Source organism: Cherax quadricarinatus, unplaced genomic scaffold (assembly GCF_038502225.1).
Source record: "Cherax quadricarinatus isolate ZL_2023a unplaced genomic scaffold, ASM3850222v1 Contig3, whole genome shotgun sequence".
In the NCBI taxonomy this organism is placed as follows: domain Eukaryota; kingdom Metazoa; phylum Arthropoda; class Malacostraca; order Decapoda; family Parastacidae; genus Cherax; species Cherax quadricarinatus.
In genome coordinates, this window is record NW_027195029.1 from 1,050,055 (window position 1) to 1,073,105 (window position 23,051).

General features: G+C 49.4%; 1 protein-coding gene across 2 annotated transcripts in view; it reads right to left on the reverse strand.

Moving 5' to 3' along the window:
- Positions 1-23,051, reverse strand: part of skd (mediator complex subunit skuld) — a 320,744-nt gene that overhangs the window by 122,983 nt on the left and 174,710 nt on the right. The window lies entirely within an intron of this gene.

The following is a 23,051-nucleotide window of genomic DNA, read 5'->3' on the forward strand; positions in this document are numbered from 1 at the left end:
CATCAACTAGCCCCCACCACCTCCCTCCCCAGCAGCATCAACTAGCCCCACACCACCTCCCTCCCCAGCAGTATCAACTAGCCCCACCACCTCCCTCCCCAGCAGCATCAACTAGCCCCCACCACCTCCCTCCCCAGCAGCATCAACTAGCCCCCCACCACCTCCCTCCCCAGCAGCATCCACTAGCCCCCACCACCTCCCTCCCCATCATCATCCACTAGCCCCCACCACCTCCCTCCCCAGCAGCATCCACTAGCCCCCACCACCTCCCTCCCCAGCAGCATCCACTAGCCCCCACCACCTCCCTCCCCAGCAGCCTCAACTAGCCCCCCACCAGCTCCCTCCCCAGCAGCATCCACTAGCCCCCACCACCTCCCTCCCCAGCAGCATCAACTAGTCCCCCACCACCTCCCTCCCCAGCAGCATCAACTAGTCCCCCACCACCTCCCTCCCCAGCAGCATCAACTAGCCCCCCACCACCCACCCCAGCAGCATCAACAAGCCCACCACCTCCCGCCCCAGCAGCATCAACTAGCCCCCAACCACCTCCCTCCCCAGCAGCCTCAACTAGCCCCCCACCAGCTCCCTCCCCAGCCGCATCCACTAGCCCCCACCACCTCCCTCCCCAGCAGCATCCACTAGCCCTCACCACCTCCCTCCCCAGCAGCCTCAACTAGCCCCCCACCACCTCTCTCCCCAGCAGCATCCACTAGCCCCCACCACCTCCCTCCCCAGCAGCATCAACTAGCCCCCCACCAGCTCCCTCCCCAGCAGCCTCAACTAGCCCCCCACCACCTCCCTCCCCAGCAGCATCCACTAGCCCCCACCACCTCCCTCCCCAGCAGCATCAACTAGTCCCCCACCACCTCCCTCCCCAGCAGCATCAACTAGCCCCCCACCACCCTCCCCAGCAGCATCAACTAGCCCCCCACCACCTCCCGCCCCAGCAGCATCAACTAGCCCCCCACCACCTCCCTCCCCAGCAGCCTCAACTAGCCCCCCACCAGCTCCCTCCCCAGCAGCATCCACTAGCCCCCACCACCTCCCTCCCCAGCAGCATCCACTAGCCCACACCACCTCCCTCCCCAGCAGCATCAACTAGCCCCCCACCACCTCCCTCCCCAGCAGCATCCACTAGCCCCCACCATCTCCCTCCCCAGCAGCATCAACTAGCCCCCCACCAGCTCCCTCCCCAGCAGCATCCACTAGCCCCCACCACCTCCCTCCCCAGCAGCATCAACTAGCCCCCCACCAGCACCCTCCCCAGCAGCATCCACAAGCCCCCACCACCTCCCTCCCCAGCAGCATCAACTAGCCCCCCACCAGCTCCCTCCCCAGCAGCATCCACTAGCCCCCACCACCTCCCTCCCCAGCAGCATCAACTAGCCCCCACCACCTCCCTCCCCAGCAGCATCAACTAGCTCCCACCACCTCCCTCCCCAGCAGCATCCACTAACCCCACACCACGTCCCCCAGCAGCATCCACTAGCCCCCACCACCTCCCTCCCCAGCAGCATCCACTAGCCCCCACCACCTCCCTCCCCAGCAGCATCAACTAGCCCCCACCACCTCCCTCCCCAGCAGCATCCACTAGCCCCCACCACCTCCCTCCCCAGCAGCATCAACTAGCCCCCACCACCTCCCTCCCCAGCAGCATCAACTAGCCCCACACCAGCTCCCTCCCCAGCAGCATCAACTAGCCCCACACCACCTCCCTCCCCAGCAGCATCAACTAGCCCCCACCACCTCCCTTCCCAGCAGCATCCACTAGCCCCCCCCCCCTCCCGCCCCCGCAGCATCAACTAGCCCCCACCAGCTCCCTCCCCAGCAGCATCAACTAGCCCCCACCACCTCCCTCCCCAGCAGCATCAACTATCCCCACACCACCTCCCTCCCCAGCAGCATCAACTAGCCCCCACCACCTCCCTCCCCAGCAGCATCAACTAGCCCCCACCACCTCCCTCCCCAGCAGCATCAACTAGCCCCCACCACCTCCCTCCCCAGCAGCATCAACTAGCCCCCACCACCTCCCTCCCCAGCAGCATCAACTATCCCCACACCCCTCCCCCCAGCAGCATCCACTAGCCCCCACCAGCTCCCTCCCCAGCAGCATCAACTAGCCCCCACCACCTCCCTCCCCAGCAGCATCAACTATCCCCACACCACCTCCCTCCCCAGCAGCATCCACTAGCCCCCACCAGCTCCCTCCCCAGCAGCATCAACTAGCCCCCACCAGCTCCCTCCCCAGCAGCATCAACTATCCCCACACCACATCCCTCCCCAGCCGCATCAACTAGCCCCCCACCAGCTCCCTCCCCAGCAGCATCAACTAGCCCCCCACCAGCTCCTTCCCCAGCAGCATCCACTAGCCCCCACCACCTCCCTCCCCAGCAGCATCAACTAGCCCCCCACCAGCTCCCTCCCCAGCAGCATCAACTAGCCCCCACCAGCTCCCTCCCCAGCAGCATCAACTAGCCGCCACCACATCCCTCCCCAGCAGCATCAACTAGCCCCCCACCAGCTGGTGGCACACAAGGATGCACCACCAGAGAGAGATGCATAGTGGTCCCGCCGCTCGTGAATCAATACTGTATGTCTACATTACTGCTACACCCCACCCCCTCCCTCCCCACCACACCTGTCACATACCTGTCTACATCCCCCTCCCTCCCCACCACCTGTGTCACATACCTGTCTGCATCCCCCACTCTCCCCACCAGACCTGTGCCACATACCTGTCTACATCTCCTACCTCCCCGCCACACCTGTGTCACATACCTGTCTACATCCCCCACCACACCTGTCTACATCCCCACCTTCCCACCATACCTGTCACACACCTGACAATGGTCTTCATGGTAACACACACCTGTTACTAATTTCCATGCTTATACACCTGTCATCCGTTTTAAAGTTCATGTCATCCAATTTAAAGGTCCCGTGATGTTTTAAAGGTCCCGTGATGATTTAAAGGTCCCGTGATGATTTAAACGTCCCGTGATGATTTAAAGGTCCCGTGATGATTTAAAGGTCCCGTGATGATTTAAAGGTCCCGTGATGTTTTAAAGGTCCCGTGATGTTTTAAAGGTCCCGTGATGATTTAAAGGTCCCGTGATGATTTAAAGGTCCTGCGATGTTTTAAAGGTCCCGTGATGATTTAAAGGTCCCGTGATGATTTAAAGGTCCCGTGATGATTTAAAGGTCCCGTGATGATTTAAAGGTCCCGTGATGTTTTAAAGGTCCCGTGATGATTTAAAGGTCCCGTGATGATTTAAAGGTCCCGTGATGTTTTAAAGGTCCCGTGATGATTTAAAGGTCCCGTGATGTTTTAAAGGTCCCGTGATGATTTAAAGGTCCCGTGATGATTTAAAGGTCCCGTGATGATTTAAAGGTCCCGTGATGATTTAAAGGTCCCGTGATGATTTAAAGGTCCCGTGATGATTTAAAGGTCCCGTGATGATTTAAAGGTCCCGTGATGTTTTAAAGGTCCCGTGATGATTTAAAGGTCCCGTGATGATTTAAAGGTCCCGTGATGATTTAAAGGTCCTGCGATGTTTTAAAGGTCCCGTGATGATTTAAAGGTCCCGTGATGATTTAAAGGTCCCGTGATGATTTAAAGGTCCCGTGATGATTTAAAGGTCCCGTGATGATTTAAAGGTCCCGTGATGATTTAAAGGTCCCGTGATGATTTAAAGGTCCCGTGATGATTTAAAGGGTCTACCCTCGTTGGCCAATGTGAAAGCAGACTGCCTATTGAACTGCCTGGTCAACTAGGCTGTTGTTGTTGGCCACCACACCCCCGCGTATCCATACCTTTATATCTTTGATGAGTTGCGAGTTTTTCTATTCCTGGAGCCCGGCCATGAGCCAGGCTCGTCTGGTGCTAATCTGGTCAACCAGGCTGTTCCTACTGGTGGCCCACTACCCCACATATCCATCACAGCCTGGATGATCTGGCACCTGGTGAAGATACTTGTTCCAGCAGTGTTTCTGATATCTTCTGGTAAGATGTTGAATAATCTGGGACCCCGGATGTTGATACAGTGTTCCCTTACTGTCCCCACCGCACCCCTGCTCTTCACTGGGTTTATTTTACACTTCCTCCCATATCTCTCAATCCAGTATGGGAGTACTTTCCAGGTACATATTATCATGTATCTATCTATTCTCCGCTCCAATGAGTATATGTTCAAGACTTGCAGGCGTTCCCAGTAATTTAGGCGTTTTACTGGCTCACTGTGACCCGTAAACCACCCCTGTATTTGTTCCAGCTCTGGTATTTCTCCTGCCCTGAACGGGGCCGTCAACACTGAGCAATATTCTAAGTGAGGGAGCACTAGCAATTTGAAGTGTGTCACCATCAGCATTATTTCCCTCGTAATAAAGTTGGTATAATTACCGACAATATGTAAAGTAAAAGGACACAAGTGCAACTAATGTGACATTTATTGTGGCAACGTTTCGCTCTCCAGGAGCTAAGAGCCTTTATATACCCTCTGTGTCCATGTATTGTTTGTGAGAGTAAGACACATGTGCAACATCTGGGTATCTTTATTGTAGACGTTTCGCCATCCAGTGGCTTTATCAATACAAATTCTAGGACATAACTTGAAGACAGTAGAACTATGTACAGAAGATGAGGTAATCAGTCCCTCAACCTAGGAGTAGGTGCGAACAGCACCATAGTCGTGCTGTTCGCACCTACTCCTAGGTTGAGGGACTGATTACCTCATCTTCTGTACATAGTTCTACTGTCTTCAAGTTATGTCCTAGAATTTGTATTGATAAAGCCACTGGATGGCGAAACGTCTACAATAAAGATACCCAGATGTTGCACATGTGTCTTACTCTCATCTTGTCGGTATTATATACCATTTCGTACACATGTATTGTTTGTAATGGCTTGATAAAGCTCCTGGAGAGCGAAACGTTGCCACAATAAATGTCACATTAGTTGCACTTGTGTCCTTTTACTTTACACATTATTTCCCTTGTTTTGAAAGTTCTCAATACCCACCCAGTGATCTTCCTGGCTGTCGTGATCTTTGTCTTGTTATGATCTTTAAAAGAAAGGTCCGCTGACATAATTATTCCCAGGTCTTTTACGTGTTTCTTACGTTCTATTTGGTGACCCTCTTGAGTTTTGTATATAGTGTTCCTTTTGAGTTCTTCATTCTTTCCATACCTAAGCAGCTGGAACTTATCACCACTGAAAGTCATGCTGTTCTCCACTGCCCACTGGAAAATACTTGAGTCTTCCTGTAATTTTTCAGTGTCCTTTACCGTAGTGACTTTCTTGCTTATTTTAGTGTCATCTGCAAATGATACAATAATTTGACGAGTGTTTTTATCTATGTCTGCTATGAGGATGAGAAACAGCAGAGGTGCCACGACAGTGCCTTGGGGCACTGAGCCTTTTACCTCGCTGATGCTGGATCTTGTCTGTTTACTACTACTTTCTGTGTGTTAGGAACCCGAAAATCCATCTGCCTACCTTCCCCGTAATGTGATGAATGGTTTGAAAAACCGACAAGTTGAAGATTGAGACACTTATGCAGCATATGGGAATCTTTATTCAGGAAACGTTTCGCCACACAGTGGCTTCATCAGTCCAATACAAAGAGGAAGGCGTAAGGAGAGGAGGAGTATGAGGTAATCAGTCCCTCAGCCTGGAGTCGATGTGTTCAGTCCATCAATCTTGTAGAATGTACCTCTTTGTATTGGACTGATGAAGCCACTGTGTGGCGAAACGTTTCCTGAATAAAGATTCCCATATGCTGCATAAGTGTCTCAATCTTCAACTTCCCCGTAATGCCCAGGGCCTTCATTTTGTGTGCTATCACTCCATGATCGCATTTGTCAAACACCTTCGCAAAATATATGTAAATAACATCTGCGTTTTGAGTTGCACAGCTATAATAACCTATGTGACATGTCAATGTATCTTAATTAAAATAAGATACCAGATATATTAAGCAAATTAACTAAATTTGCTTTTAACAGATGAGTGAACTGTAGATATAACTCCAGATGTACTCCTGTTAACCCTTTTGGGGTCTAGTGCTACCGTCCACAGGGTGGCTATGGGGGTGCCACTACCGTCCACAGGGTGGCTATGGGGGTGCCACTACCGTCCACAGGGTGGCTATGGGGGTGCCACTACCGTCCACAGGGTGGCTATGGGGGTGCCACTACCGTCCACAGGGTGGCTATGGGGGTGCCACTACCGTCCACAGGGTGGCTATGGGGGGTGCCACTACCGTCCACAGGGTGGCTATGGGGGGTGCCACTACCGTCCACAGGGTGGCTATGGGGGTGCCACTACCGTCCACAGGGTGGCTATGGGGGTGCCACTACCGTCCACAGGGTGGCTATGGGGGTGCCACTACCGTCCACAGGATGGCTATGGGAGTGCCACTACCGTCCACAGGGTGGCTATGGGGGTGCCACTACCGTCCACCTATGGGGGTGCCACTACCGATGGCTATGGGGGTGCCACTACCGTCCACAGGATGGCTATGGGGGTGCCACTACCGTCCACAGGGTGGCTATGGGGGTGCCACTACCTATGGCTATGGGGGTGCCACTACCGTCCACAGGGTGCCTATGGGGGTGCCACTACCGTCCACAGGGTGGCTATGGGGGTGCCACTACCGTTCACAGGGTGGCCACTACCGTCCACAGGATGGCTATGGGGGTGCCACTACCGTCCACAGGATGGCTATGGGGGTGCCACTACCGTCCACAGGACGGCTATGGGGGTGTCACTACCGCCCACAGGATGGCTATGGGGGTGCCACTACTGTCCACAGGATGGCTATGGAGGTGCCACTACTGTCCACAAGATGGCTATGGGGGTGCCACTACCGTTCATAGGATGGCTATGAGGGTGCCACTACCGTCCGCAGGATGGCTATGAGGGTGCCACTACCGTCCGCAGGATGGCTATGAGGGTGCCACTACCGTCCACAGGATGGCTATGTGGGTGCCACTACCGTCCACAGGATGGCTATGTGGTGTGCACAACTACCGTCCACAGGATGGCTATGAGCGTGCCACTACCGTCCACAGGATGGCTATGAGCGTGCCACTACCGTCCACAGGATGGCTATGAGGGTGTCACTACCGTCCACAGGATGGCTATGGGGGTGCCACTACCGTCCACAGGATGGCTATGTGGTGTGCACAACTACCGTCCACAGGATGGCTATGTGGTGTGCACAACTACCGTCCACAGGATGGCTATGTGGTGTGCACAACTACCGTCCACAGGATGGCTATGGGAGTGCCACTACCGTCCACAGGGTGGCTATGAGGGTGCCACTACCGTCCACAGGATGGCTATGGGGGTGCCACTACCGTCCACAGGATGGCTATGAGGGTGCCACTACCGTCCACAGGATGGCTATGAGGGTGCCACTACCGTCCACAGGATGGCTATGAGGGTGCCACTACCGTCCACAGGATGGTTATGAGGGTGCCACTACCGTCCACAGGATGGTTATAAGGGTGCCACTACCGTCCACAGGATGGCTATGAGGGTGCCACTACCGTCCACAGGATGGCTATGAGGGTGCCACTACCGTCCACAGGATGGCTATGAGGGTGCCACTACCGTCCACAGGATGGCTATGAGGGTGCCACTGCCACTACCGTCCACAGGATGGTTATAAGGGTGTCACTACCGTCCACAGGATGGCTATGAGGGTGCCACTACCGTCCACAGGATGGCTATGTGGTGTGCACAACTACCGTCCACAGGATGGCTATGTGGTGTGCACAACTACCGTCCACAGGATGGCTATGTGGTGTGCACAACTACCGTCCACAGGATGGCTATGTGGTGTGCACAACTACCGTCCATAGGATGGCTATGAGGGTGCCACTACCGTCTACAGGATGGTTATGAGGGTGCCACTACCGTCCACAGGATGGTTATAAGGGTGCCACTACCGTCCACAGGATGGCTATGAGGGTGCCACTACCGTCCACAGGATGGCTATGAGGGTGCCACTACCGTCCACAGGATGGCTATGAGGGTGCCACTACCGTCCACAGGATGGCTATGAGGGTGCCACTGCCACTACCGTCCACAGGATGGTTATAAGGGTGCCACTACCGTCCACAGGATGGCTATGAGGGTGCCACTACCGTCCACAGGATGGCTATGAGGTGCACAAACTAGCCACTTCGGTAGCAAAGCCATAATCTAACACCTGGTACAAATCAGAAGGTTAAGGAGACTGGCTCAAGCTTCTGGGCTCTCCCTCAAATAAAACCAGGTACTTGTGAACGTAAGTCCAACGCTGGGAATGATGTCAATACATGCAGTGTAGTGAGGTGTGAACATGTGTTTGTGATGCAGCGTGTCAGCCCCACCACCACACATCTGGCAACAGCAAGTGTACAAGACTTGCTCCTACCTCTAAATTAACTGGATGTACGTAGGAAAAACATATCAGAGCACTTAATCCACACACGGAAACTCTACTAGGAATTATTTCTAACTAGTTTAAGGATTATAGTTTATCATCTAGGTGTATGAGTCAATATATCCAGAGGTGAGTGAGGTGTAGAATGTGTTTACTGTAGGTGGTGGTGCAGCTCTGCCACACGCACGACACACATACACACACACACACACACACATGGCACCACCAACATACACGTCTGGCGGCGGCAGCAGAACGACACACATCTGCCACCACCACCAAAGACCAGCCACCCAACTCTTGACTGGTTGCCTCCTGCTGCCAACCCATCCATTACACGGTTCAACCCATTCTCGCACCACCACCATGTTACGCGCGCACATTACAACGTTTTCCGAGGCTGCGCAGCCACCGCCTTGCCAGACGTAAAGATTTGAGTTTGTTGGGAATTTTAACCCGGAGGGTTAGCCATCCAGGTTAACAAAGTCAGTGCGTCATCGAGGACTGTTTTATATTCACTGTGGTCCTTCAATCTTGTCCCCCAGGATGCCACCCACAACATTCTTCTAACACCCAGGTACTTACTGCTAGGTGAACAGTGACAGTAGGTGTCTTAATTAAGGAAACACGCCCTAACGTTTCCACCCGTACCGGGGATCGAACCACAGATCTCAATGTGTGAGCTGAGTACGCTACCAACCGAGCCACGGGACAACAAATGTTAAAAGACTCGTACCCTGGAGGCAGCTCGGTATTTATAAAAACCACGACCTTATTGAAAAGCCTTAGTTGTCGAAAACAATTGAAATATACCGTACTACTGTAAGTTAAAACATAGTAAGTGTCAGGAGCCCAAGACTGTTCAACATCCCCCCCTACCAGGCATAACGGGAATTACCAATAGATCCCCTGGCTGTCTTCAAGACCCCTGGCTGTCTTCAAGACCCCCTGGTTGTCAAGATCCCCTGGCTGCCAAGACTCCTGGCTGTCTTCAAGACCCCTGGTTGTCTTCAAGACCCCTGGCAGTCTTCAAGACTCCTGGCTGTCTTCAAGACTCCTGGCTGTCTTCAAGACTCCTGGCAGTCTTCAAGACTCCTGGCTGTCTTCAAGACTCCTGGCAGTCTTCAAGACTCCTGGCTGTCTTCAAGACCCCTGGCAGTCTTCAAGACCCCTGGCAGTCTTCAAGACTCCTGGCTGTCTTCAAGACTCCTGGCTGTCTTCAAGACTCCTGGCAGTCTTCAAGACTCCTGGCAGTCTTCAAGACTCCTGGCTGTCTTCAAGACTCCTGGCAGTCTTCAAGACTCCTGGCAGTCTTCAAGACTCCTGGCAGTCTTCAAGACTCCTGGCTGTCTTCAAGACTCCTGGCAGTCTTCAAGACTCCTGGCAGTCTTCAAGACTCCTGGCAGTCTTCAAGACTCCTGGCAGTCTTCAAGACTCCTGGCAGTCTTCAAGACTCCTGGCAGTCTTCAAGACTCCTGGCAGTCTTCAAGACTCCTGGCAGTCTTCAAGACTCCTGGCTGTCTTCAAGACTCCTGGCAGTCTTCAAGACTCCTGGCAGTCTTCAAGACTCCTGGCAGTCTTCAAGACTCCTGGCAGTCTTCAAGACTCCTGGCAGTCTTCAAGACTCCTGGCAGTCTTCAAGACTCCTGGCAGTCTTCAAGACTCCTGGCAGTCTTCAAGACTCCTGGCAGTCTTCAAGACTCCTGGCAGTCTTCAAGACTCCTGGCAGTCTTCAAGACTCCTGGCTGTCTTCAAGACTCCTGGCTGTCTTCAAGACTCCTGGCAGTCTTCAAGACTCCTGGCAGTCTTCAAGACTCCTGGATGCCTTCCTGATCACGAGCCGGGCCGCGGCGGCGTTGACCCCTGGAACAACTTCCAGATAGGTAGACAACTCACAAACAATAACAATTAATGACAGGAGAGTACGGGTTAGGTGAGTGTGCTCCCGATCATCAGGATCGTTTCCAAATGAAGGAATCCTGACGAAAGTCAAGACTGATGAACTGCGCAAGTATCTCGTTTACCATTAATACACACACAGTGGACAAACTTAGTGGAACGCAAGATAGTTCACCTTGAACCGTGATCCAACAACGCCAGTTATGAGCACAAGAACACTGAGTTACGTGGAACTCTGAAGTGAACACAAGACAACACTTGTGATAGCTACGTCTGGCAATCACAGCAAAACAAATACATCTCTCTTAAGTCAGTCAGTAAAGACATTTATCCCTGGAGCATAAACAAAATTATGCATCAAGAAATTAACATCCACTGCTTACAGAGACGAACCTCACTGTCCAAGTGGGACAGTAGTGCACGAGGTTCTGGTCTCCAGCTAGACACATCGAGGCTACAATCCAGGTGAGCGTTGCGGGGGCGCTGACCCCCGGAATACCCTCCAGATAGACTCCAGGTAGCAGCCCACATCCAATCAAACAGAACAGGTAGTGTAACAGGACAATCAACGTTCTCCCCGCCTCGCTCCTCCTAAACATCACAGCACAAACTGGGCAAACAAGTGAACATCATACCTGAAACAAGTAACGCAGGCCTAGCTGCTTACGTCAGAGATTTAGGGAAAGGTCACCTGACTCAACAAGAGAGGCTCTCAACAGGGAAAGTCCGTAAATGCACCCATGCAGTAGTATCCCTAGGTACCCGATGTATCCCTAGGTACCCGATGTATCCCTAGGTACCCGATGTATCCCTAGGTACCCGATGTATCCCTACGTACCCGATGTATCCCTAGGTACCCGATGTATCCCTAGGTACCCGATGTATCCCTAGGTACCCGATGTATCCCTAGGTACCCGATGTATCCCTATGTACCCGATGTATCCCTAGGTACCCGATGTATCCCTAGGTACCCGATGTATCCCTACGTACCCGATGTATCCCTACGTACCCGATGTATCCCTAGGTACCCGATGTATCCCTAGGTACCCGATGTATCCCTATGTACCCGATGTATCCCTACGTACCCGATGTATCCCTATGTACCCGATGTATCCCTAGGTACCCGATGTATCCCTAGGTACCCGATGTATCCCTAGGTACCTGATGTATCCCTAGGTATCTGATGTATCCCTAGGTATCTGATGTACAAGTACAGCAGGGCAGAACTGGTCGCGTAAATCTGGCAGCCATACTCCAGCCTGGAACAACACATGGCCGACCTCCGGGAGCAGAATAACTCGAAATTATCAAACGTATATCAAGAGCTGCATACAGGTGGAGCTTTTGATCCACCGATCTGAAGACTGTCTAGAACGAGTTCATCCCCTACGACCGTCTTTACACGAGAAGCTGATCAAAGTTCACAATGTGTCTCGTGTGCCACATTAACCACAGTAGTATATGGGAGTATACCTTTGATGGGTTCCCAGAGTTTTTCTATTCCTGGAGCCCGGCCATAGGCCAGGCTCATCTGGTGACAGCTTGGTCAACCAGCCTGTTGCTGCTGGTGGCCCGCTGCCCCACATATTCATCACAGCCTGGTTGATCTGGCATCCAGTGGAGATACTTGTCCAGGGAACAAGTTGTCAAACCCAGGACTGGGTAAAATGAATAGCCAATCTTGCACGCAGAAAACAGTGTGCTGTTGCTACACTATTCTGTAATACGTTAAAAATAAGGGATTAACAGAGCTGTGTTTCATTACGGGGGAAATACATTTCTTATATTCCATCACACAGGATGTAATGTCAGTCTGAGTTAAGACACTTGAGCAGAACGATGAGGGTATGTGTGTGTACCAACCAATCACAACACATTGACTGATCCAGAAAGGTACTCTGGCTGCCATGGCACGCGTGAAACAAAAGCCTCTTACGTGCGTTGCACTCCAGTCTGAGTTAAGACACTTGAGCAGAACGATGAGGATGTGTGTGTGTACCAACCAATCACAACACATTGACTGATCCAGAAAGGTACTCTGGCTGCCATGGCACGCGTGAAACAAAAGCCTCTTACGTGCGTTGCACTCTAGCAGTAGTGCTGACCTTTCTTATACCATAAACACGCAACATGACGAGCAAGTCTAACATAGTTTATATTCAATACACACTTATCCTTCCTGTTTTGTTTTTTTTGGACAATTCTTATTATAAAGACGTTTCGCTGATATATACCTTTACCTTTGAAGAGTTTCGAGAGTTAATCTACTCTCTGAGCCCAGCCATGGGTCAGGCTCGTCTGTCTCACACGTGTCTTGCCTTGTACACTGGTAAGATTGCTGACCTTTTTTCTCTCTCTCTCTCACGAACACCCAACATGACAGGCAAATCTTACAAATGTCTACCTACACTTAATATATACTTTCCTTTCCTGTGTGGTCTTTTCTGTGCAATTCTTATTATAACAACGTTTCATAAATAACAAAAAGGCACAATACCGTGACTGGAACGATACACAAATAACCCGCACATAAAAGAGAGAAGCTTACGACGACGTTTCGGTCCGACTTGGACCATTGACAGCTTCTCTCTTTTATGTGCGGGTTATTTGTGTATGTAACAACGTTTCGCTCTACGTAAGTCTGAGTTAATGATAAAGCTCTAACACAGAGCAAAACGTTGCCCCAACGAAAGCTCGACCTGCAACAGTGTCTTCAAATTTCTGTAACTGGATATCTGACAAGACAAAGTATTGAAGGAATCAAGAGTGGTTGAAAGTGTGGAAATATTGTGAGTGTCGCCTTAACACCTGGAGTGTAGCGCGTCAGTAGCCACGTTAAGTGCTGGCTAACACTTAAGGTGTAGCAGTAACACCTGATGACTGCTCGCTTCACACACCTGACAGCAGTAGCAGTAACACCTGATGACTGCTCGCTTCACACACCTGACAGCAGCAGCAGTAACACCTGATGACTGCTCGCTTCACACACCTGACAGCAGCAGCAGTAACACCTGATGACTGCTCGCTTCACACACCTGACAGCAGCAGCAGTAACACCTGATGGCTTCTTGCTTCACACACACCAGACAGCAGTAACAGTAACACCTGATGGCTTCTTGCTTCACACACACCAGACAGCAGTAACAGTAACACCTGATGGCTTCTTGCTTCACACACACCAGACAGCAGTAACAGTAACACCTGATGGCTGCTTGCTTCACACACCTGACAGCAGCAGCAGTAACACCTGATGACTGCTCGCTTCACACACACCTGACAGCAGCAGCAGTAACACCTGATGACTGCTCGCTTCACACACCTGACAGCAGCAGCAGTAACACCTGATGACTGCTTGCTTCACACACCTGACAGCAGCAGCAGTAACACCTGATGACTGCTCGCTTCACACACCTGACAGCAGCAGCAGTAACACCTGATGACTGCTCGCTTCACACACCTGACAGCAGCAGCAGTAACACCTGATGGCTTCTTGCTTCACACACACCAGACAGCAGTAACAGTAACACCTGATGGCTTCTTGCTTCACACACACCAGACAGCAGTAACAGTAACACCTGATGGCTGCTTGCTTCACACACCTGACAGCAGCAGCAGTAACACCTGATGACTGCTCGCTTCACACACCTGACAGCAGCAGCAGTAACACCTGATGACTGCTTGCTTCACACACCTGACAGCAGCAGCAGTAACACCTGATGACTGCTTGCTTCACACACCTGACAGCAGCAGCAGTAACACCTGATGACTGCTTGCTTCACACACCTGACAGCAGTAGCAGTAACACCTGATGACTGCTCGCTTCACACACCTGACAGCAGCAGCAGTAACACCTGATGACTGCTCGCTTCACACACCTGACAGCAGCAGCAGTAACACCTGATGACTGCTCGCTTCACACACCTGACAGCAGCAGCAGTAACACCTGATGACTGCTCGCTTCACACACCTGACAGCAGCAGCAGTAACACCTGATGACTGCTCGCTTCACACACCTGACAGCAGCAGCAGTAACACCTGATGACTGCTCGCTTCACACACCTGACAGCAGCAGCAGTAACACCTGATGACTGCTTGCTTCACACACCTGACAGCAGCAGCAGTAACACCTGATGACTGCTCGCTTCACACACCTGACAGCAGCAGCAGTAACACCTGATGACTGCTCGCTTCACACACCTGACAGCAGCAGCAGTAACACCTGATGACTGCTCGCTTCACACACCTGACAGCAGCAGCAGTAACACCTGATGACTGCTTGCTTCACACACCTGACAGCAGCAGCAGTAACACCTGATGACTGCTTGCTTCACACACCTGACAGCAGCAGCAGTAACACCTGATGACTGACTGCTCGCTTCACACACCTGACAGCAGCAGCAGTAACACCTGATGACTGCTCGCTTCACACACCTGACAGCAGCAGCAGTAACACCTGATGACTGCTCGCTTCACACACCTGACAGCAGCAGCAGTAACACCTGATGACTGCTCGCTTCACACACCTGACAGCAGCAGCAGTAACACCTGATGACTGCTCGCTTCACACACCTGACAGCAGCAGCAGTAACACCTGATGACTGCTTGCTTCACACACCTGACAGCAGCAGCAGTAACACCTGATGACTGCTTGCTTCACACACCTGACAGCAGCAGCAGTAACACCTGATGACTGCTCGCTTCACACACCTGACAGCAGCAGCAGTAACACCTGATGACTGCTTGCTTCACACACCTGACAGCAGCAGCAGTAACACCTGATGACTGCTTGCTTCACACACCTGACAGCAGCAGCAGTAACACCTGATGACTGCTTGCTTCACACACCTGACAGCAGCAGCAGTAACACCTGATGACTGCTTGCTTCACACACCTGACAGCAGCAGCAGTAACACCTGATGACTGCTTGCTTCACACACCTGACAGCAGCAGCAGTAACACCTGATGACTGCTCGCTTCACACACCTGACAGCAGCAGCAGTAACACCTGATGACTGCTCGCTTCACACACCAGACAGCAGTAACAGTAACACCTGATGACTGCTCGCTTCACACACCTGACAGCAGCAGCAGTAACACCTGATGACTGCTTGCTTCACACACCTGACAGCAGCAGCAGTAACACCTGATGACTGCTCGCTTCACACACCTGACAGCAGCAGCAGTAACACCTGATGACTGCTTGCTTCACACACCTGACAGCAGCAGCAGTAACACCTGATGACTGCTCGCTTCACACACCTGACAGCAGCAGCAGTAACACCTGATGACTGCTCGCTTCACACACCTGACAGCAGCAGCAGTAACACCTGATGACTGCTTGCTTCACACACCTGACAGCAGCAGCAGTAACACCTGATGACTGCTCGCTTCACACACCTGACAGCAGCAGCAGTAACACCTGATGACTGCTCGCTTCACACACCTGACAGCAGCAGCAGTAACACCTGATGACTGCTTGCTTCACACACCTGACAGCAGCAGCAGTAACACCTGATGACTGCTCGCTTCACACACCTGACAGCAGCAGCAGTAACACCTGATGACTGCTTGCTTCACACACACCAGACAGCAGTAACAGTAACACCTGATGGCTGCTTGCTTCACACACACTAGACAGCAGTAACAGTAACACCTGATGGCTGCTTGCTTCACACACACCAGACAGCAGTAACAGTAACACCTGATGGCTGCTTGCTTCACACACACCAGACAGCAGTAACAGTAACACCTGATGGCTGCTTGCTTCACACACACCTGACAGCAGTAACAGTAACACCTGATGGCTGCTTGCTTCACACACACCAGACAGCAGTAACAGTAACACCTGATGGCTGCTTGCTTCACACACACCAGACAACAGGAACAGTAACACCTGATGGCTGCTTGCTTCACACACACCAGACAGCAGTAACAGTAACACCTGATGGCTGCTTGCTTCACACACACCAGACAACAGGAACAGTAACACCTGATGGCTGCTTGCTTCACACACACCAGACAACAGTAACAGTAACACCTGATGGCTGCTTGCTTCACACACACCAGACAACAGTAACAGTAACACCTGATGGCTGCTTGCTTCACACACACCAGACAGCAGTAACAGTAACACCTGATGGCTTCTTGCTTCACACACACCAGACAGCAGTAACAGTAACACCTGATGGCTGCTTGCTTCACACACACCAGACAACAGTAACAGTAACACCTGATGGCTGCTTGCTTCACACACACCAGACAGCAGTAACAGTAACACCTGATGGCTGCTTGCTTCACACACACCAGACAACAGTAACAGTAACACCTGATGGCTGCTTGCTTCACACACACCAGACAGCAGTAACAGTAACACCTGATGGCTGCTTGCTTCACACACACCAGACAGCAGTAACAGTAACACCTGATGGCTGCTTGCTTCACACACACCAGACAGCAGTAACAGTAACACCTGATGGCTGCTTGCTTCACACACACCAGACAGCAGTAACAGTAACACCTGATGGCTGCTTGCTTCACACACACCAGACAGCAGTAACAGTAACACCTGATGGCTGCTTGCTTCACACACACCAGACAGCAGTAACAGTAACACCTGATGGCTGCTTGCTTCACACACACCAGACAGCAGTAACAGTAACACCTGATGGCTTCTTGCTTCACACACACCAGACAGCAGTAACAGTAACACCTGATGGCTGCTTGCTTCACACACACCAGACAGCAGTAACAGTAACACCTGATGGCTGCTTGCTTCACACACACCAGACAGCAGTAACAGTAACACCTGATGGCTGCTTGCTTCACACACACCAGACAGCAGTAACAGTAACACCTGATGGCTTCTTGCTTCACACACACCAGACAGCAGTAACAGTAACACCTGATGGCTGCTTGCTTCACACACACCAGACAGCAGGAACAGTAACACCTGATGGCTGCTTGCTTCACACACACCAGACAGCAGTAACAGTAACACCTGATGGCTGCTTGCTTCACACACACCAGACAGCAGTAACAATAACACCTGATGGCTGCTTGCTTCACACACACCAGACAGCAGTAACAGTAACACCTGATGACTGCTTGCTTCACACACCAGACAGCAGCAGCAGTAACAGTAACACCTGATGGCTGCTTGCTTCACACACCTGACAGCAGCAGCAGTAACAGTAACACCTGATGGCTGCTTGCTTCACAAACACCAGACAGCAGTAACAGTAACACCTGATGGCTGCTTGCTTCACACACACCAGACAGCAGTAACAGTAACACCTGATGGCTGCTTGCTTCACACACACCAGACAGCAGTAACAGTAACACCTGATGGCTGCTTGCTTCACACACACCAGACAGCAGTAACAGTAACACCTGATGGCTGCTTGCTTCACACACCTGACAGCAGCAGCAGTAACAGTAACACCTGATGGCTGCTTGCTTCACACACCTGACAGCAGCAGCAGTAACAGTAACACCTGATGGCTGCTTGCTTCACAAACACCAGACAGCAGTAACAGTAACACCTGATGGCTGCTTGCTTCACACACACCAGACAGCAGTAACAGTAACACCTGATGGCTGCTTGCTTCACACACACCAGACAACAGTAACAGTAACACCTGATGGCTGCTTGCTTCACACACACCAGACAGCAGTAACAGTAACACCTGATGGCTGCTTGCTTCACACACACCAGACAACAGTAACAGTAACACCTGATGGCTGCTTGCTTCACACACACCAGACAGCAGTAACAGTAACACCTGATGGCTGCTTGCTTCACACACACCAGACAGCAGTAACAGTAACACCTGATGGCTGCTTGCTTCACACACACCAGACAGCAGTAACAGTAACACCTGATGGCTGCTTGCTTCACACACACCAGACAGCAGTAACAGTAACACCTGATGGCTGCTTGCTTCACACACACCAGACAGCAGTAACAGTAACACCTGATGGCTGCTTGCTTCACACACGCCAGACAGCAGTAACAGTAACACCTGATGGCTGCTTGCTTCACACACACCAGACAGCAGTAACAATAACACCTGATGGCTGCTTGCTTCACACACGCCAGACAGCAGTAACAATAACACCTGATGACTGAATCCATAACCTATGCTATACCCTAGGAGACTAGCATGTAGCTACTCTCTTCTGTAAATTGGCTGTCCAAGCAGACTGTTGCTATTGATGGCCTTCTGGATCACGACCTGAAGCTGCTGATCCAATTTCCCTTTTTAAACCTTCTACAATAGTTCCAGCAATATTTTTGGCATCTATTGGCAACAGGCTGAAGTCTTGTACCACGCATGTTGACATAGTGTTCTCTTATGCCCACGGCGCCCCTAGTTTTCAAGAGGTAGATGAGAGAGAGAGAGAGAGAGAGAGAGAGAGAGAGAGAGAGAGAGAGAGAGAGAGAGAGAGATCTAAGAGCATCCACTGTCCCAGCCACCTCAAATTCAGTTCTCACATTTCCTCCCATATCTTCAAGAAAAAATAAGATACCATCCACAGGATGGATATGAGGTACACAATAAACTAGCCACTACCATCCACAGGATGGATATGAGGTACACAAACTAGCCACTACCATCCACAGGATGGATATGAGGTACACAAACTAGCCACTACCATCCACAGGATGGATATGAGGTACACAAACTAGCCACTACCATCCACAGGATGGATATGAGGTACACAATAAACTAGTCAGTGCCATCCACAGGAGGGATATGAGATACACAAACTAGCCACTACCATCCACAGGATGGATATAAGGTACACAATAAACTAGCCACTACCATCCACAGGAGGGATATGAGATACACAAACTAGCCACTACCATCCACAGGATGGATATGAGGTACACAAACTAGCCACTACCATCCACAGGAGGGATATGAGATACACAAACTAGCCACTACCATCCACAGGAGGGATACGAGGTGCACAATTAACCGCTTCGGTATATCTCACCCCAGTACGTTGTTGAACAATGAATGGTATACAATAACCACAAGACAAAGACTCAGACACGTGTGCAACATCTGGGTATATATTTGTAGACGTTTCCCCATCCCGTGGCTTTATCAATACAAATTTAAGAAGATAATGGGAAGACAGTAGAACTATACACAAAAGATGAGATAATCAGTCCCTCAGCCGTGGAGTTGATAAGCACCTTTGTCTTGAAGAAGTTGAAGAGCAGTCTTCCCAATATGTCCTTGAATTTGCATTGATTTAGCCGCTGGTTGGTAAAACGTCTAGAAACAGATACCTAGATGTTGCACATGTGTGTAATTCTTCAACACTGTTATGGTAGTGAGTAGATTTGCATCTGACCCTTCAAGTATCTCCCGTACCTAGAATTTCCCAGCATCAATGTGATATCTGGTGCTTAATACACAATTCAGCTATTTGTCGATATATGGTTCAGAGAACCGACAAGTTGATAAATTAGACACATGTGCAACGCTTGGGTATCTTTATCGAGGAAACGTTTCACCATAAAGTGGCTCCATCAGTCCAATACAAAGAATGATGTAGAACAGGAGTAGTTTGAGGTAATTAGTCCCTCAGCCTGGTGTGGATGTGATCAGTCCATCAATCTTGAGAAGAACACAGCATGTGCGCGAAGAAGCTTATATAATACAGACAGGTGAGGTGAAGTAGTCGTAAGCGGTGTCACCTTAGACATATCTATAGGTTAGGCAAGTGAAGAATTCCCCGTATTTATACCGTGAACTGCTGGTAGTGGCTTGTATGTGAGCGCAACTGCCAGCTTTATATCCTCCACGTTTATTCCCAGTTATTATTATTATTAAAGATTAGCCGGTATTCTCCCGGCCCGGGCCTTTTCCAAGTGGTGGCCCGGCCTTGGCTCCCTCTTTAGGGAGTGTCTGAGACCTAAGTCTCCCATGGGAGGAGGCACAAGTACCTCCTCATCTTTGGGACCAACTGTCCCCAGGCCTAGCCACAAGCTAGGCCTCTCTGGTCTGCCATTCCCGCCCCAAGGGGGCTAATGGGAATGACAGTCTTATGAGCTAAAGGCTCGGGCTCAGGCACCTACCCTACCCTAGAAGGGCTGGGCATGGTATCGATCTTCCGTTTATTCCCAGTAATTCCACAATACCACCTGATGACAGTAACACTTGACGATTTGTAGATGAATGGTTCAGAGAACCGACATGTTGATAAATTAGACACATGTGCAACTCTTGGGTATCTTTACTGAGGTATCTCAATAAAGATACCCAAGAGTTGCACATGTGTCTAATTTATCAACACTTGACGATATACACACCGTCAGGTGTATGTCTTAGTGTGTATACAATGAGAATTTACTCTAATACCTACTTCAAGTATTATTCTGGACTGGTGGTGCACAGCTTTGACCTTTGTCTGGCAGATAGATTTTAAACCCCATTAAGTAATTAACCAAGCTAGAGTACTGTTGTGTAAATACACGACACAAGCCTTTACTGCAACATGATCTATCGTGTCAATTATTTAAGTGTAAATATTGTATTTTAAAATTATTGTGTATAAGAATTATCATGAAGTGACGAGTGACGTGTCGGATGTGACCTAGAGATGATTATCATGAAGTGACGAGTGACGTGTCGGATGTGACCTAGAGATGATTATCATGAAGTGACGAGTGACGTGTCGGATGTGACCTAGAGATGATTATCATGAAGTGACGAGTGACGTGTCGGATGTGACCTTGAGATGATTATCATGAAGTGACGAGTGACGTGTCAGATGTGACCTTGAGATGATTATCATGAAGTGACGAGTGACGTGTCAGATGTGACCTAGAGATGATTATCATGAAGTGACGAGTGACGTGTCAGATGTGACCTTGAGACAATATCTCGACCTTAATAATAGCCTTCTATCAATTTTATAGTTCCTTGATCATTTTAAAAATCACGAAAGCTCTTGGAAATTCACCATTTTGTCATAGTAATTATTTTGCATATATAAACAAATAATCATTGCCACTGTAGGCTTGTTAGGCCTAGGTTTGCCAGAAATGTTCTATATAACAGAAGGTTTCTATATAAATGACTGTCATCCATTACGTACAAACTATATACCATGCCGAGATTATTGTGATATAATTATTATTAATGTAGCCTATGATATACCTTTGATGAGTCTCGAGTCTTACTACTCCCGGAGCCCGGTCATGAGCCAGGCTCGTCTGGTGCTAGCCTGGTCAACCAGGCTGTCGAGTGGTTAACACACTGGCCTATTTAAGACACACCTGCCGTGGGTTGAAGCCCCACCCGTTCCCTGGTTTATACAGTCTATACAAAACTAACTGGCACACACGAGAGGGAAAAAATTACCATACATAGCAACGTGTCTAAATTACTATACATAGTAACGTGTCTAAATTAACATACATAGCAACGTGTCTAAATTACTATACATAGTAACGTGTCTAAATTAACATGCACAGCAACGTGTCTAAATTACCATACATAGCAATGTGTCTAAATTACCATACATAGCAACGTGTCTAAATTACCATACACAGCAACGTGTCTAAATTACCATACATAACGTGTCTAAATTACCATACATAGCAACGTGTCTAAATTACCATACATAGCAACGTGTCTAAATTACCATACACAACAACGTGTCTAAATTACCATGCATAGTAACGTGTCTAAATTACCATGCATAGTAAAGTGTCTAAATTACCATACAAAACGTGTCTAAATTACCATACATAGTAACGTGTCTAAATTACCATACATAGTAACGTGTCTAAATTACCATACATAGCAACGTGTCTAAATTACCAAACATAGTAACGTGTCTAAATTACCATACATAGTAACGTGTCTAAATTACCATACATTGTAACGTGTCTAAATTACCATACATAGTAACGTGTCTAAATTACCATACATAGTAACGTGTCTAAATTACCATACATAGTAACGTGTCTAAATTACCATACATAGTAACGTGTCTAAATTACCATACATTGTAACGTGTCTAAATTACCATACATAGTAACGTGTCTAAATTACCATACATAACAACGTGTCTAAATTACCATACATAGTAACGTGTCTAAATTACCATACATAATGTGTCTAAATCACCATACATAGTAACGTGTCTAAATTACCATACATAGTAACGTGTCTAAATTACTATACATAGTAACGTGTCTAAATTAACATGCACAGCAACGTGTCTAAATTACCATACATAGTAACGTGTCTAAATTACCATACATAGTAACGTGTCTAAATTACAATACATAACAACGTGTCTAAATTACCATACATAACAACGTGTCTATATTACCATACATAGTAACGTGTCTAAATTACGATACATAACAACGTGTCTAAATTACCATACATAGTAACGTGTCTAAATTACCATACATAGTAACGTGTCTAAATTACCATACATAACAACGTGTCTAAATTACCATACATAGTAACGTGTCTAAATTACCATACATAACAACGTGTCTACATTACCATACATAGTAACGTGTCTAAATTACCATACATAGTAACGTGTCTAAATTACCATACATAACAGTGTCTAAATTACCATACATAGTAACGTGTCTAAATTACCATACATAACGTGTCTAAATTACCATACATAGTAACGTGTCTAAATTACCATACATAACAACGTGTCAAAATTACC